This window comes from Notolepis coatsorum, assembly GCF_963971535.1.
Source record: "Notolepis coatsorum genome assembly, chromosome: 7".
Lineage (NCBI taxonomy): Eukaryota > Metazoa > Chordata > Actinopteri > Aulopiformes > Paralepididae > Notolepis > Notolepis coatsorum.
Genome location: NC_140171.1, coordinates 139,988,700 through 140,004,582, shown reverse-complemented (window position 1 = coordinate 140,004,582; position 15,883 = coordinate 139,988,700). Strand labels below are relative to the sequence as shown.

Genomic DNA, 15,883 nt, shown 5'->3' with positions numbered 1-15,883 from the left:
AACATTGATTGATTGATTTCTGACACTGTGAGATCCATAGATGTCCCTAGAATCAGATACCAAGAACATGCAAATGGACCATTTAAAAAAAAAAGTCTGTAAATGTTTATTCTACGTTATTATGGAATGAATGAGATAAAATAATATATATATTTATAAAAAAAACATATTTTTTTTTTAAATAAATTTTGCGTTAATTTTCATAATGCGATAATTTGCTGTGTAATTAATTAATCTAACGCGATAAACTGATAGCCCTACTTATTACAGCTATTATTTTCATCCTGTAGTAAATGCACCACACTTTATATAGGCATTTTCACTGTGCGTCGCGGTAGCTATATCTATATTCTATATTATAGCTATGGAGACAATACTATGGCTCATTTGACAGTAACAACAGACAGTTCAACATGTGAAAAAGAATACATTTTTTCATGTATACCGTTCGCGTGTTATCCCGTTGTGAATATCAACGGGATAACATCAAAAATATTAGAAAAACTCTTCAACAACAGATTAGATAAATTCATTGATAAACATAATTTACTCACCGATAGCCAGTATGGATTCAGAACACACCGGTCAACATCACTAGCGTTAATAGAACTCATTGAAAAAATCACAAATTCCATAGATCAAAAAAAACATGTAGCTGGAGTATTCATTGACCTAAAAAAAGCATTTGATACTGTTACAAAGGATCAGATTAAACCGAATATATATATTTATTTATTGATATATATTGCATAGTATTTGTATATCGTTTGATATCCCTTGTATATTCCTTGTACATATACACGGAATATCCCTTTAGTCCAGCCCATAATAGTTCATTCTCCTATTGGACAGCGGTCCACCGGCGCCAGGGACCGGCCCCCGGAGCCAAGTTCAAAGTCACCGACACGACATGTCTGTACTTGCCCCGGCCCTGCCCAGGGATACGGCGACAGAAATGAGAGTGGCACTATTTGTGCACCGTGCGTATAAATACGGCGCAGGTGAATGTAGAAGCCCCTTAGCCCCTTACCTCCGTACCCTTCGTGCATTTAGTATGTTACCGATAAGTTGAAGCCTCACCCACGATACAACGTGCGGTGAAGTATGGCCTGTTTGGCCTCAGAATAGAGCATCGAGACCGCGTGCGAATTAGTAACTGAATTGTCAGAGTTTGGCGCTATACCGTCGAGTGCGACATATTTCTATTGAGTCTTTAATAGTCTATTTGTGTATAGTGTATCGTGCGGTTAGAATTCTATAGTGACCAGCATCTCCAACGCTTTCTCGTATTAGCTAGAGTTCTTATCCAGGCTGGGCCGACCGCATGGCGCTTTCACCCGAGGAGACCTAGGCGAGAACCGTATGGACATGTACACTGGATTAATCTACCCGACGACTACATAGCCCTTTGCGGCTGGAATATATTTGCTTTGGTCCTATGATTTATGGAGCGGATAATCGCCGACGCCTGCACGTGTTGGATTTACCCCGAGAGGAGTCAAGTCGAGTCGGCGCTCAGAGAGCCTGAGGCCGCCTAGCTTTCTTCACTGTAGAGCTACAGTCTACAAGAGAACCAAGCTGTATTCGTCTGTGGATCAAGAGACTACTGCACCGGCTTCTGTACCTGAAGTCTCCCTAGTCATCGTTGACCAGACGTCCTACTACCGACAGATCTTCTACCCCCCCTGCTGGCTTACAACCAGTGGGAACCCTTTCCAGTATCTCCCGCTATTACTAGTGTACCATAGATATAATTCCCTAAGATTCAGGTTGTATAATTACCTCCTGCGTAACCAGAGAATGGACATTCGTTATTGATTTGCCTACGCATACTCCTTTGCCTTACAAGTGCATTCAAAGAATAATGTAAAGTATCCTATGTACCTTTTGCTCCATTAAATACTTGATTAATACCTTTGACTGGAACCGATTTCATTGTGGGAAGTGTTCATCATATTCATATATCGTGTACTGTATGGCCAGTAATTAAAGTACATAAAGCGGTAGTGGTTTAATGATACCATACTTATCAATACAGTCAGGGAATTGTACCCCTCAGTTACAGATACTATTAATCATGATATATTAATCAGGAAATTGGAGATATATGGGATCAGGGGGGTAGTATTGGACTGGGTGAGAAGCTATCTAAATAAAAGACAACAATTTGTGACAATGAGAGATTATAAATCTGAATGTTTGGACATTGCTTGTGGTGTCCCCCAGGGGTCAGTGTTGGGTCCAAAACTGTTCATCTTGTACATTAACGAGATATGTAAAGTATCCAATATATTTAAATGTATTTTATTTGCGGATGACACTAATCTTTTTTTTTCTGGTGAGAATGTCCAGCAGCTTTTAGAGGTCATCACATCTGAAATGAAGAAATTGAAGGAATGGTTTGATAGAAACAAATTACCATTGAACTTGAGCAAAACTAAAATTATGTTGTTTGGAAACTGTAGATTGGATACTCAGGTACAAGTTAAAATAAATGATGTGATTATTGAAAGAGTTTATGAAAATAAATTCCTAGGTGTAATAATAGACCATAAAATCTGTTGGAAACCTCACATAAAACATGTCCAATCTAAACTCTCACGAAGCATTTCAGTCATGAGTAAAGTAAAGCACATCCTGGATAGAAAATCACTCTACATTCTCTACTGTTCACTAGTTTTACCATATTTAAATTACTGTGCTGAAGTCTGGGGAAACAATTATAAGTCTACACTACAACCACTTTTTATACTCCAAAAAAGGGCCATAAGGATAGTTCACATTGCAGGTTATCGTGATCACACTAACATATTGTTTCTGGAGTCAAAGACATTGAAGTTAAATGATCTTGTGGAATTTAAAACGGCACAATTAATGTATAAAGCAAAAAGTCATGCACTTCCAAGAAACATTCAAGAATTGTTCTTTGATAGGGAGGGGGGTTATAATCTGAGGGGAGAACACAATTTAAATGTGCTAAACGTACGCACTACCATGAGAAAACACTGCATCTCAATATGTGGAGTGAAACTGTGGAACAGTCTAAATGTGGTGCTAAAGCAATGTCCAAACATGAGACAATTCAAACTGATGTATAAGGAAATTATGTTCACAAGGTACAGGGATGAGGAAGGGACTTGATATTCACGGGTGTTTACATTTTTATTTTGTTTTATATTTTATTTTATTTTATACATATATAGTTTTTGTTTTTTGTTTTGCATATATATATATATTTTTTTTTTCTTTTCTTTTTTATGTTTAAAATAGTACACTCATTTGAGTAGTGGAAAAGGGGTAGGATTAAATAAGTGTATACTTCTTCCTACTCCTTTTCGAACATGCAGATTGAGTTGTTTTTCTTTTTTTGTTATCGTTTGTTGTATTCATTGCATGTTCGAAATAAAGACTTCAAATCAAATCAAAATCAAAAATATTGTATAGTTTCTGAGTGGTCCTGGCTAATTCCTGAAAACGGTGCTATAGAGCGATACGTGCATTTTTCTAAATGCGTTCGTGTTGCTCGCCTGGACATGCTACTGTTTCCAAATCAAAGGTATATAATAGGTATTATGTTTCATCATGAATGCATCAAAGGGGGGGGGGTTGCTCTGATCATCATCAACGGCATTCCTTTTGAATACTATACGTTGATCGACTGGATCGATATGAAATCATTGTAGGATCAAGGTGGAATTGACGTCAGATAGTCCTTCCAATGTGATCGGGTGAACTGCTAGACTTGCCTCGACCAAAATTCTCCGCCCGGAGAGATTTAGATGTGACACACAGTCTGGAACAGGGTTTCAAAGGGTGGGCGATACTGCCACCTAGCAGAATCTGGCCGATACTGCACTCTCGGGGTCCCAGTATGCCTTTTAATGGTAACATAGAGGTCCGTGACACTGAATAGAATATTAAAATCGAAAAAAGGAAAAGGACCAAATAACGTATACGTGATTGCCGTTCAACGCATGGCGAGCAAACACGTGTATATATACGTGGATGGCGCAGATTGAGTTAATTAAAGTAATTGTCGGAAATTTGTTTTAAGCCATAAATATTGGATCAATAAAAAAAAGAATTGTATCCTATTTCAATAACTTATTATTCTGGATAATAAGCCACAAAAGGTAACGTTTTTGACAAATATTGAAACGCAGTTAGTTTCTCCTCCCTATTGTTAGCATGTAGCAACAATTAGATCTGAAATTAGTTTCAAAATGGTTGCACTGTGGTGAAAATAAAAAGGTACAGTAAATTACAGTAGATATCATTATCTGTTCTTATGCACGCCTGGTGATACTAAATCCAAATTGAACTCGGGCATTTGAAAGATAATATATGTATATATATATAAATGTGCGAATTGGCTATAATAAGGTAATTTATAAGCATCATATTCTATAATAATATTTCAAATTGCATTGGTCCGGATGGGAGAATTCAGTACTGTATCTACAGAACCTTCTGTTTAATCATCTTCCCTTTATTAATTTTCTTAGACTTTTTGTACACATGATCTCAAGAAGGTACTGAACAAGATCAGTGGCAGTTTTTTAAGTTTGGTCATTATTATCATGGTGTTATTCACTGTCAAAGATTCAAAGAAAAATCATAATTCATATTCTCCTTTTGTTTCATCACAATTTAAGCAAGCCTAGTAATAGACACAATATTTCTGACACTGTGAATACATTCCCTAAGGTCCATAGATGTACCTAGATACCAAGAATATGCAAATAGCCCTTGTAGAAGTGGAGCAATATTCCATTTACCTAGGTATATCTTTTAGGCGAAAATATTCCATGGGTGGAACAGGTTAAATGCCATTTTAACACATTCAGTGCCAGCTATTACACGGGACCCGCTGTAGCAATGCCCACGCTTTAAAAGATAGGAGTGCGATGAGGCCGGGTAGCGCAGCGGACTAAGCGACAGTGGGATCGAATCCAGCTGCCGCGGTACCTCCGGCTTGGTCGGTCGTCCATACTGACACAAATGGCAGTGTCAGCGGGTGGGAAGCCGGTGGGGTGGGTCCTGGTCGTTGTAAACAGCGACTCCTACAGGTCGGTCGGGGCGCCTGCTCAGCGAGGAAGGGATTTGGGTGAGGTAGTGTGATCCTCCCACGCGTTACACTCACCCAATGAGAGTCCTCGCTGTCGGGTGAAAAGAAGAGGCTGGCTGACTCTGCATGTATCGGAGGAGACATATGATAGGCTTCAACCCTCCCTAGACCGGCAAGTGGGGGGGCAAATGCGCACAACGACCAGGAAGGGAGGGAAGGGAATTGGCATAACGACTAAAATTGTGATGGGAGAAAAATACAGAAAAAATTGGGAGAAAAAGTAGATACAAAAAAAAAGATAGGAGTGCGTCACCTTGTTTGTAGAGCAAAATCTATATTATATCTATGGATACAATACTATGGTCATTTGACAGTGACTTTATTCCGGTCAAGATGCAAAAAAGAGATAATTTTTCCATTCATACATTCGTGGTATCCCGTGGTGAATATAAGTATAATTTCAGAGTGGTCTGGGGTAATTCCCGAAAGGCTGAGTAATAGCCTTATACGTCAATTATATTATAAGCGTTGGCGTTTCTTGCCTGGACACGCTACTATTCCCAAATAGTAGGTGTTATGTTTAATCATGAATACATGAAAGGGGGGGGGGGTTGTTTCTGATTATTTGATTACCAGTAACGGCATTCGTATTGAACACTAAAAACGCTTATCAGCCCGATCAGTATAAAAGCATTGCACGATCAAGCTAAAATTTACGTCAGATAGTCCTGTGATTGGGAGTATTCCAAAAATAATATTGCAATTGTTTGATCGCCATCTGGTACATCCGATGTCCATTTGGTCCACGGCATAACCCACCACAACATATGGATCGGGGATATTTGACGCGCTTCAATGGAACCGGGAGAACCGCTCCACTGGCCCGACCCAGAAAACTGCGCCCGGTGACATTTGACCGTTGCACAGGCCAAGATATAAGGTTTCAAAGGGTGCTCGATACCGCCGTCTATCTGGATGCGGCCGGTATTTCACTTTGGCGATCTCAGACTCATTCCCTATGGTAACACCAAGGATGAATAATGAATAAAAATATCGAAAAAAAGGAAAAACGATCCAAAAACAACTTTTTACGTTTTTGGCACTCAATCGTCGGCGCCCAATAACGACGTTTTACGTTTTTGGCACAGAAAGTGTTCAAATGAAAACGAGTGCTTGGAAAAGTACTTGAAAGTCCTTGAATTTTATTTTGCAATGTCTGTGTTACATTCAAAACATTAATCAAACAAAAACTGTTTGATATCCGTCACTGATCACTGATTCGTACCGGGTACGAATAAACCTGGTATTGGCCCCAATACCCATTACCGCTTCAATGCACCGCAAATCCACGGCTCTTTGAGTTCTCCTCCTCTAGTGAAATAGCTCTTAACCTTCTGTGTGTGTGTGTGTCTCTCTGTGTGTCAGATGGAGGAGAAGGCGCGCCTCGAGGCGGAGGCCCGTGAGCGGGAGGAGCAGCAGCTGCTGGAGGAGCGGCGGCGGCAGGAGGAGGAGGCGGAGCTCCAGCGGGAACTCCTCCGGCTCCAGGAGCAGCAGCACCTCCGCGCCGCCAAGAAGAAAAAGAAGGAGCGCGCCAAGGAGAACACCGCTCCCCCTCAGAACAATCCCCGGCCCCTCAAACAGACGGCCCAGAACGTGCTGGAGAACCTCCAGAACGATAAGTCGCACCTCCTCCACAGCCTCATCCGCCTCCCCGACCACAAGGAGCCCCGGCTCGACTCCTCCGCGCCCCCCCGGCCCCACCACACGTACCACCACCCCGGCCCGAGGGGCGCCAGGGAGAGGGCCTGCGATGCCACCGAGGCCACCGCCCCCGTCTCCACGGCTACCCTCCACAATGGCACTTGTACGGCCCAACCAGAGGTCAACGGTAAAGCCAAGGCCAAGCAGTCTAGCAGGACGACTGTTTGCGAGAGCGTTCTAAAGAAGGGGGCGCCGGACACCACGCCCAAGAGCTCGGACTTTGCAGCAAAGATGGCCAACGGCACCACCACCACCACCGCCACCGTCACCACCACTACCCCGGACACCAAAGCACCTCGGCCCCGGGCTCCTGAGGCCCTCGCCCCTCTCCCGGCCACCGAACCCAGGAGGGACGAGAGGAACACTAACGGCCCCAGTGGGAAGAAGCAGCAGCAGCCGCCGACCCAGATGAGAGAAGAGAGGAGAAGCCCACCCATGTTACACCCCTCCCCCCCTCCGGCCCCCCAGGCGGATCCGCCCCAGCAGAACGGCAAGCCGCCCGGCGCGGAGTCTCCGCAGCCCAAAGGCAAGGCCAAGAAGAACAAGAAGAAGAAGGGCGACAAGAACAGCTCAATAGGTTGGTGACGTTATCATTGTTAGAATAGAATAGAATAGAATAGAAATACTTTTATTATCCCGTGGGAAATTTGACACTGCAAATCGCTCAACATTTAAACATTTAGACGGAACAGGTCACGAATTAGAATAATAAAACAAATCAAATCAAGTTGCCTAGGATAAGAGTAGAGTAAAATAGAATAAAAATGGAATAAAATATACAGTAAATAAATACAGTAAAAATATACTGAGAGGCATCATAGCAGCATGGGGGAAGGGGGGGTACATGTAGTAAAAACAACACAAGCAGTGTAAACAAATAGGTCAATATAATTTACTATCTAACTAACTGAAATATATATTCACAGTATTCACAGTGTAACATAAGTTGCAGTATGCATCAGGTAGTGTTATAATTTACTATCTAACTAACTGAAATATACATTATTCACAGTATCACAGTATCCACATAAGGTGCCTAAGGTAAGGTATGCCTAAGGTAGTGTTATTGTCCTCCTTGGGTTCCTATTAGTCCTAGGTCAATGTCTGGCAGCAGTCGCCCCCTGTTGTGGAGCCTGGAGGCCGCTAGTCGCGACCTCCTGCCACTATGGAGCTGCCACTCTGTGCTCAGTGATGCATTGTATAGTCTGATGGCTGTTGGAATGAAGGACTTCCTGTGCCGTTCAGTGCTGCATTTGGGTAGTGTGAGCCTAGCACTGAACATGCTCCTCCTGTCAGCCAAGTCTGTGTATAGTGGGTGGGTGGGGTTTTCCCTGAAGGAGCAAGGCTCCTCCTCTCCGCCACCCTCGCTAGGGAGTCCAGCTCCACCCCAACCACGCTACTGGCCTTCCTGACCAGCTTATCCAGCCTGGTTGTGTCCCCTGCTCTCAGTCCGCTGCCCCAGCAGGTCACAGCGTACAAGAAGGCGCCCGCCACCACCGACTCATAGAACATCCTCAACATCCTTGTACAGACATTGAAGGATCTCAGCCTTCTGAGGAAGTAGAGTCGGCTCTGGCCCTTCTTGTACAGTGCCTCTGCGTGTTTTGACCCGTTCAGTTTGTTGTCGATGTGCACACCGAGATATTTGTACACCTCAACCATGTCCACATCAACTCCCCTGATGGAAACGGGGGTCACAGGTGCACTCCTCCTCCTCCCCAGCTCCACAACCAGTTCCTTGGTCTTCGCCACATTTAGCTGCAGGTGGTTTTTATTAGGGATGCACCGAATATTCAGCCGCCGATAATTATCGGTCGAAAATGGCTAAAAAGGCTCTTTCGGCTTTCGGCCGAAAGGGTTTTAGCACCGAAAATATATCATTGAATGTCAAATAACAGGGTTGCGTAACGTTCAGTGTTGTTGTGATGACGTAATCAAAACGTGCAACGTGTAACATGAGCAGCTTGACAGCTCTTCCTGCGTTCTGCAGCCTGTGATAACTAACTCCTCTTGGGAGTTGCGCTGTTTCTATAAACTCTGCGAGCAACGCATACAATAAATGCGTCTTTAACATGCTTTATATCCTCGCCATTACTATATGCCTGGCTGTCGCGGTTAAACGTTAGCGTTAAGCTAGCTCGCTTCCATTCCTCTTTGACCAGTCTCTCGTAAGCTACATCATCCCCCGCTAAGAGTCATGGGAGATGTAGTAAATACAACAGTTTATTCTTTATGCAGATCGTTATGCAGTTTTAAAGCACCTTGGCTTTGTTCTGAATGCACTTTGTTGTAGTTATCCTACAGAGAAAAGAAAATGCACTTGACTTTAATGCACCTTTTGTTGTATGCAAAGAGAAAATGTTTAAATTGTACAATCTTTCAGCAGTCAGTCTGGAATTAATGTATGCATTCAAAAGTGCTGAATAAATGTTTTATGGGCCCATAATAGTGATTATTAATATTATTTAAGTTAAGTTTTGCCATAATCATGTCTTTTGCCATAATCAGGTAGCTGAAAAGAAATAAAGAAATACATTATATATATATTTATATTAATCATTTTCAGCCTTTCGGCATTCGGTTTTCGGCCAACTGTTTCCTATTTTCGGTATCGGTTTCGGCCAAGAATTTCCCATTCGGTGCATCCCTAGTTTTTATCGCACCATGTGACGAAGTCCACTACCAGTTCCCGGTATTCCCTCTCGTCACCGTCTTTTATACATCCCACTATGTTAGGATCCACAATGTAAAACCACATTATTTTTGTGGTGGATTTTCTCAAATCGCTATGCAATTTGCAATCTATGACGTTTTCCGTTTTATTGCGGGAAATTATGAAAACTGTGAATCTATGAAGCCCTGTTTTCCTTCTTTCTTTAGGCTATATATTTTTTAAAATGACCTCATATCAAGTATTCTATGTCGGCACACACACACACACACACACAAGCCTGTAGCCCCCTCTGTCTCCCATACAGTACCTCTCCCGTTCACCAACACAGACATGCCCACTCCTTCCTCTCTCTCTTCCCTCCGTTTCTCTCTCTCCCCTCCATTTCTCTCTCTGTCCCTCTCCCATTGAACTCTTTTCCATGAGGAATTTAATTCAAGCACTCACTTTTTGGTTCGTGCCACCAACTTGAAAGCAGTTCACTGTGATTTTATTCTCGTCACCGTCTCCCGGGTCGAAAGTGAAGATTGACAGTCACTTTCAATGTTGTACGTACGGTATCATTAACCTCTTCCACCCGTGCGGTCCATTGGTGGACCGCAAATTACATCACGTCATAAATCAATCTCTCCAGACTGTTTGACAAAAGTATCGTTTTATTTTTCAAACGTATTCAAGTATAAACATCATAACCATGTCACAACAGATGTTATAATGTATTTTATCATCAATACGTTAGTTTACCAATAGGTTAAAGTGTTATTAGATAGATTTTCGTTTTGGTGTAGTTTAGTTTGCGAAATTTTGGAAGATTTGAACGTCGGGAATTGTAGTTTTTTTGCATCCATTTTGAAGAGGACACAGACAGCTTTCGATGAGCGTTGGAATTTTTCCGAACGACACTTCCCAAAGGCCTCTATGGGGTTTCAAGCAAATTACTTCTGTATGAATTTCTTTAATATCTCTTATTACTTGGGATAATAAACCACAAAACGTAACGTTATTGGTATATATTGAAGCGCAGTTAGTTTCTCTTCCCTATTTTTAGCATGTAGCAACAATTAGATTTGAAATTAGTTTCAAAATGGTGCCACCCTGGCAAAAAAATAAAAAGCTACTGTACATACAGTACATAGATTTCATTATCTGTTCTTATGCACGCCTGGTGATACTAAATCCAAATTGAACTTGGTCATTTGAAATATAAGATTTGGCACAATCCATAAATGTGCGAATTGGCTATAATAAGGTAATTTATAAGCCTGCTATTCTATAATAATATTTCAAATTGCATTGGTCCGGATGGGAGAATTCAGTACTGTATCTACAAAACCTTCTGTTTAATCATCTTCCCTTTATTAATTTCCTTAGATTTCTTTGTACACATGATCTCAAGAACGAGATCGTGGCAGTTTTTCATGTCTGGTCATTTTTTGCATGGTGTTATTCACTGTCAAATATGCAAAGAAAATAGTCTCCTTTGTTTCATCACAATTTAAGCAAGCCTAGTAATAGACACAATATTTCTGACACTGGGAATACATTCACTGAGGTCCATATATGTCCCTAGATACCAAGAATATGCAAATGGACCTTGAAATGGTCTATGGAAGTGGAGCAATATTCCATTTACTTAGGTATGCATATTAGGCGGATTTTCAGAAAATAGGGCTCCGGGCTTAACACATTGAGTGCCACGCCCCTTTGACCATATGGGCTAGAGTGCCAGTAAGGAAGTCAATGGGAGGTCGGGGAAATTTGCGAAGGCTTAAACTATATCTTAAATTATGGCTATGGGTCTAAAACACCCCTTGCTTATCAATGACTTGCTTGCAGTCAACATGTACGAAACGGATTGTTTTTTCATTGGTACATTTCCGTTTTATACCGTTTTGAATACGAGTATAGTTTTGGAGAGTTCTAGTAATTCCAGAGAAATTCCGCGATAATAGCTCTTGTGGAATACACAAACCACGTTGTAATTTTTCGGCTGATTTATGAATCGTTTTCAAATAAACGCTAGATTATCGATAGTATATGTGTACTTATGCACGCTAGAGAAGCGGACTGAAAAATCTATTATCCATGACCTGGTCAGCGCTAACGTCATACACACACACACAGACACGCTGCTGCGATGGCTGAGAAAAAAACATCTGATTAACCCAATACTGGTAAAATAGAGTCCTTACCTCACATCAGATGTTCTGCAAAAAGATTAATCCAATTCCTGATCGCCATTCCAAATATTGATCGCGTTTATTGATCCAACGTTATAGTCCAAAACACATAATCGACGCTGCTCCCAGTGGGGGGACTCAATGCAATAGTATCCAGCTGCATGCTAGAGAAGGGAAAACCCCAGAACAGACTTTTTTTCTGGTGCACATGCCCACCAATCCAATCCAATGATGTGCAATACCATCCGGGAGACGATAGGCGGCGGCATTTGCCCTTTTCAAGCTCGGAGCCATTCCCAATGATAACGTCAGGCTGGATGGATGAAAAATGAATGGATATTGCTAATAAAAGCAAAAACGAGAAAAAGACGAGAAAACTCGTCATTGGCACTCAACGCATGGCGAGTTAAGACGACTAAAGTCGTCGTTGGCACTCAATGTGTTAAGAGGTTAACATTCTGTATTGTCGCAGTGAAAGGGTTAACCATTTGGTAGTGTGGTAGTGAAAGGGTTAAGAACCAGAACCAGAAGGTTGCGAGCAGCCCGACCATTTAAATGTAGAAATAATGCAGGGATCCGTCAACTGTTGCAAATATTGCAGGTTTGGTTGAATTTGCATTCATTCTTGCATTCAAGGCAAAATCTTGAAGGGTCCGAATTGTAATGTGGGTCTTTGTAATGTCCACTTGTTGTAGACTCCCACTAGCCCACTGGATTAATGGTCTAATCATTACCTGATAAACAGAAGGTTGGAGTGCAGACATAGTGCCTCCACCTCAAGGGAACTTTCAAAGTTACAAGCAGCATTCTAGGGACCATATTTTACATTGTTATAGGTCTTTCATCAAAAGCCTTGAAATATTAATGAAAATATCACACAATACAGAGCGTCGATGTACTAATGCAATATTGTAGGAGAGAATTATTGATATATTATTGATATTTTTTCCAACACACCAAATCTCTAATGCCATCTTTATGCATCTGCCACATTTAATTTCAGACGACGTGTTTCTGCCCAAAGACATTGATCTGGATACCACTGAGATGGATGAGACCGAGAGGGAAGTGGAATATTTCAAAAGGTATGAATTCTCATCATTATTACTGGGCTGACCCCTATTAGTCCATTAGTCGACTAATTGGTCGAAAGGAGCCGTAGTCGACTGCCAACCTCTTAGTTGAATAAACATTTTCTTTCTTTTTTTTTATTATTATTCTGATGGTGATGGTGTTATGGTAGGGCAGCTTGTCAGGGTGTGATGGTGTTATGGTAGGGCAGCTTGTCAGGTTGTGATGGTGTTATGGTAGGGCAGGGTGTGATGGTGTTATGGTAGGGCAGGGTGTGATGGTGTTATGGTAGGGCAGGGTGTGATGGTGTTATGGTAGGGCAGCTTGTCAGGTGTGATGGTGTTATGGTAGGGCAGCTTGTCAGGGTGTGATGGTGTTATGGTAGGGCAGCTTGTCAGGGTGTGATGGTGTTATGGTAGGGCAGCTTGTCAGCAGGGTGTGATGGTGTTATGGTAGGGCAGCTTGTCAGGGTGTGATGGTGTTATGGTAGGGCAGCTTGTCAGGGTGTGATGGTGTTATGGTAGGGCAGCTTGTCAGGGTGTGATGGTGTTATGGTAGGGCAGCTTGTCAGGGTGTGATGGTGTTATGGTAGGGCAGCTTGTCAGCAGGGTGTGATGGTGTTATGGTAGGGCAGCTTGTCAGGGTGTGATGGTGTTATGGTAGGGCAGCTTGTCAGGGTGTGATGGTGTTATGGTAGGGCAGCTTGTCAGGTTGTGATGGTGTTATGGTAGGGCAGCTTGTCAAGAGGGTGTGATGGTGTTATGGTAGGGCAGGGTTTGCACAAGTTCCTTGAAGTGCTTAACTCATTCAGTGCCAGGGATTAGACGGGCCCCGTTGTAGCAATGCCACGCTTTAAAGATAGGAGTCATTTATAGAGCTATATATATATCCTATATTATAGCTATGGATACAATACTATGGCCCATTTGACATCAACTATCTATCGTTCAATATGTGAAAAAGAATACATTTTTTCATCCATACGTTCCCGTGTTATACCGTGGTGAATATAAGTATATTTTTAGAGTGGTCTGGGGTAATTCCCGAAAGGCTGAGTTATAGCCTTATACGTGAATTCTACTATAAGCGTTGTGTTTCTTGCCTCGACACGCTACTATTCCCAAACCAAATGTATATAATAGGTATTATGTTTCATCATGAATACATGAAAGGGGGGGGGGGGGGGGGTCATTTCTGATAATTTGATTGCCAGTAACGGCATTCGTATTGAACACTAAAAACGCTGATCAGCTGGATCGGTATAATAACATTGCACGATCAAGCTAGAATTGACGTCAGACAGTCCCTACCTGTGATCAGGAGTATTCCAAAAATAATATTCCAATTGTTTGATCGCCATCTGGTCTATCCGAAGTCCATTTGGTCCACGACATAACCAGGGGCGTTTCTAGGGTTAGAAAAACTTGGGGGCTTCGGCCCGGGGGTGGATTTTTATTTAAATGTTTTTACACAGAAATACGCAATTTCAGAGTAATTAGAGACGAATACTGAAGAACTAGAATAGAGGTTCTTAAAGTGAGTTCCACGTCCATGAGAGGGACCTGGGCAGTCCCCATAGAAAATTCAAAGTTAACAGGACCAAATCATCAGTTTTTGATTGATTTATTTAACCTTTATTTAGCCAGATAAAACATTGATCTGGTCCAAGAGGCAGCAACAGGAGTACAAATATACATACATTCATACATATATACATATACACACATACAATATACACCAATAACAAAATAAAAACACAGTTAAGAATCATACACATAAGCAAATAAAATGGCAAATTGTTTTAACAAGGTGCTTAAAAAGTCCTTGAAATGCAAAGTACTTCATCCATGATATACAAAATAAATTGGTTTTTAAGCCATACATATTGGATCAGCTTTGTTTCTATAAAAAACTGAATTTAAATGAATTGTATCCTTTTAAATGCCCTTTTAAAATGAAAAATAGTGCTTAGGAAAGTACTTGAAAGTCCTTGAATTTCATTTTGCAGTGTCTGTGGGAACCCTGGGTAGGGCAGCTTGTGAGGCGGCTAATCTTTTCCTCCATCTCCCCTACATGTACAGATTACTAATGAAGGTTTTAGTAACCTCATGGAAGGGCAACTTGTCGGAAGGCTTATCTTTTCCTTTCTCTCTCTCCAGGTTCTGTTTGGATTCTGCGCGGCAAACCTGTCAACGTCTTTCTATCAACTGGTCCAACTTTAGTTTGAAGAAAGCCACGTATGCCGCACATTGAGTTTGTTTTTTTGGGTGGGGGGGGGGGGGGGTGACTCTGGCAGGAAGCAATCAGCCCTTGATGATTTTCTTTTCTTTTTTCTTTTCTTTTTTTTCTTTTTTTCAGTTCTGTTTAACAAAATTTGTTGAGTAAAAGTGTACCAGTTACAGTTTTTTTTCTTTCTTTTATTCTTTATTCTTATTATTATGTAATTTTTTCTTGTTTAAACTGTGGATTGTTTGTTTCTTGTATATGGTATAAATGATTATTTTGTGTAAATTAGGTTGTACGCCGACCATTAAGTAAATACTTGTTTAGTTTAGAAATAAGGGGCAGGTAACTATAAGGTTTATTCTTTTTCCTGCTCCTTTTGTCCATGGTATGATATTTATGATTGTGTATGAAGAAACTCTGATTGTATTGATTCCATGTGGCAAATAAAACTCTGAATCTGAATCTGACTTGTAGCCAGCTTGTATCAGAATACTTTCAGAATGAAATTGAAAAAAAAACAGAACAATACTCACACTATCAATCAAGAGTGTATATTGTATTAACACTGAAGCCAAACCTTTTAACATATTAAGTAATATTCTTTCTTTTTTGAAAGATGGAATACAGTAGTATGGCAGGAGATGTGTCTTGTGTCAAAACTTATTTCCTACATGACAGAAAAATCTGTCCGCCATCGACGTGAACAAATTCACACATATTCAGATGGAATATAAATATATATATATTTATAGAACAGTATAGGTAGGGCTGGGTATCGCCACTGATTTCCCTAATTGAATCTACTCGATTTCCGATTAAATTAGATTCCGATTCACAAGGTCCCGAATCGATCCAATTCAATTCAATTCAATGCTTTAAATTAAATGGTTCAAGGAACCCTCTAAC

At 41.2% G+C, this 15,883-nt stretch overlaps 1 long non-coding RNA gene across 1 annotated transcript; it reads left to right on the top strand.

The window, feature by feature from the left end:
* Positions 1-7,303: 7,303 nt before the first annotated feature.
* On the top strand, positions 7,304-14,938 carry LOC311231389. The gene is made up of 3 exons (XR_014619865.1): positions 7,304-7,406; positions 12,684-12,765; positions 14,911-14,938. It is a non-coding gene; the product is annotated as an uncharacterized lncRNA (long non-coding RNA).
* The last annotated feature ends 945 nt before the right edge of the window (positions 14,939-15,883 follow it).